The sequence below is a fragment of the Notamacropus eugenii genome, chromosome 5 (genome assembly GCF_028372415.1).
Source record: "Notamacropus eugenii isolate mMacEug1 chromosome 5, mMacEug1.pri_v2, whole genome shotgun sequence".
Taxonomy (NCBI): Eukaryota; Metazoa; Chordata; class Mammalia; order Diprotodontia; family Macropodidae; genus Notamacropus; species Notamacropus eugenii.
Window position 1 is genome coordinate 441,067,578 of NC_092876.1, and position 2,726 is coordinate 441,070,303.

General features: G+C 36.8%; 1 pseudogene; it reads right to left on the bottom strand.

Moving 5' to 3' along the window:
• Window positions 1-1,017: 1,017 nt before the first annotated feature.
• Window positions 1,018-2,013, bottom strand: LOC140503115 (clusterin-associated protein 1 pseudogene; annotated as a pseudogene).
• Window positions 2,014-2,726: the final 713 nt, after the last annotated feature.

Here is a 2,726-nt window from a genome sequence, read left to right on the forward strand (position 1 = left end):
GTTCCTTTCTGGCTGCTTGCAATATTTTCTCCTTGAACTAGGAACTGTGGAATTTGGTTGCCATATTCTTTGATGTTTTTGTTTTTAGATCTCTTTCAGGATGGCATCAGTGGATTCTTTTAATATTTATTTTATCCTCTCCTTCTAGAATATAAGAGTAGTTTTCCTTGATAATTTCATGAAAGATGATGTCTAGGCTCTTTGTCTGGTCATGGCTTTCAGGTAGTCCCATAATTTTTAAATTGTCTCTCCTGGATCTATTTTCCAGGTCATTTGTTTTTCCAATGAGATATTTCACATTGTCTGCTATTTTTTTTCATTCTTTTGGTTTTGATTTGTAATTTCTTGGTTTATCATAAAGTCATTAACATCCATCTGCTCCATTATAATTTATAAAGAACTATTTTCTTCAGTGAGCTTTTGAACCTCCATTTCTATTTGACTAATTCTACTTTTTAAAGCATTTGCCTCCTCATTGGCTTTTTTAGGCCTCTTTTGCATTTGACTTAGTCTATTTTTTTTGTTTGAAAAATATGTTTATTTAAGGAAATTCAGAAGTTGGTACAGAGATCACATAGGGAATTTTAAAATGAAAAGGAAAGTTAGAATCTTAAAAAATCAGTGTGTTGTCACAGTGTTCTAAAACCACGTGAGAGCAGCATGTGCTAGGGGAAACTGTTCCTTGGGTGGTCAAAAAGATCTGAGTTTTAACACAACGGTTTTAAGCTATGTTTCTCTTCTCTTTGTGGTTCTGTGGACCATTTTGTACCTCCTTGATGATAGGAAATAAATCTTGTATTCCAGAAATTGTAGATAAATATATTAGAAAAATATTTGGTGGTAGTTTTGATTCCTATTTAAGCCTCATGAAATCTAAGGAAAGGAGGATATAGTTCAACTGTCTTCAGTAATTCACAGATGATTTAGTTAAAATAATGCATCTTACTTTTCCAAACTTCTCATCATAGATTTTACCCATGTTGTGTTTAATTAACATTGGGGCCTGGAAGGAGTAAGCTAGAAGTCACTATCACTCTCATCCAGGGGCTCAGGTTTCTATGCCCTATGATTTGGTTTAGTCGGGGAGAGAGCCACGCTTTCATCTTCCAAATCATCATCATCTTCTTCATCATCCTCCATATCAAGTTCACTGTCCTCTGAATCTTCATCATCATTGGTTTCTCCACCTTGCATGGTGCCCATGATGCATTTGTTGGGTCTTCCTTGCATCAAAACCTCCATGGCTGTTCGTGGCTTTGACAATCTTCTCTCTTCTATTTCACTGTCAGATTCATCATCTTCTTGGATGTCTATGCCTGAATCATCATTACTTCCACTCTTGAGCAGTTGCTTTTCTTCTTCCTTAAGTCTATTCTGCATTAGATGTAAGGTATTTTCAGCTTCCTCAAACCTCTCTTGCTCCATTCTATGATGATCCTCAAGTTGTTGTTCTAGGTAGGCCAGATTTCGAAATTTTTCCAGGTAAAAGTCATATTGCTTCTGTAATTCCTCCTCAGTCTTCTCATATTCATCGATGAAAGCTGGTCTGACTCTGCAGAAGTTTGAAGGCGCTTTTGGTTTCTTTCAAGTTCTAATTTTCTTTTTTCTGTTTTGGCTTTTAAGCTTGCTTCATCCAAGGCCACGTTATTGAGCAAGTCTTTAGTTTTCTGAACTTGTGCCAAAATATCTTTGACTGCAATCCTCATCACTTTTTCAGTCTCATTTATCTCTAGTGGCCTGGCAATTGTTTCCATTCTCAATTTCAGCAATTCTACTTATTTGCCAAGTAAATCATAGAGAGATGCTCCTTTTGATGTAATTTCAGAAGCAAGCTGACTAGCTGCTTTCAAATCTGCAATCTCTGAGCCAAGATCAAATTTGAACTTGCTGATATCTTCCTCTCCCATTTCAGAGCCTTCCATTCCTTTGGTTTTCATGGCATTATAAAGGACTTATGTCATTTTCAATAGCTCTTTTACTGCATATCCATCTGCTTGATACAGTTTCTTTGTGTTAAGTAGCCATGCATTGTGCAATGGCTTTAATGAAGAAAACTCAATCTTGTTCTCTTTCAATGTCAGAAGGAATGTCAGTCTGAGGCTCAAACCTCTTCACAAGCCAGAGAAGCACTTCAGAGACAAGCCCAAAGTTTGGCATGCAAAAATTCTCCATGGAGATGTGTCAGGGATATTCCAGGGTCTTCATCATTTCTGTAAAATCTTGCTCCTTAGGTCATGGAAAGACATGACTGGTGATCCTATCGGTAACCTTGGTCGGCCCTAGAAACATGGAGATTGTGAAACTTCATCTTTAGAGTCTATCCATCTAGCTGGGATGGAGGAAAAAGTGTGACTCCGACTTAGTCTATTTTTAAAGATATTATTTTCTTCAGCATACTTTTGGGTCTCCTTTAGCAAACTGTTGACTTGTTTTTCATGATTTTCTTGCATTGCTCTCATTTCTCTTTCCAATTTTTCCTCCACCTCTCTTGCATGATTTTCCAAATCATTTTTGAGTTCTTTTATGGCCTGGGAATATTGCATACTTATTTTGGAGGTTTTGGATGCAGAAGCCTTGACTTTTATGCCTTCCTTTGATGGTATACATTGTTCTTCCTCATCTGAAAGGATGGAAGAAAGTACTGGTTCACCAAGAAAGTTACCTTCTATTGCCTTATTTTTTTCCCTTTCTTGGGCATTTTTCAAGTCAGTTGACTTTTGAGTCCT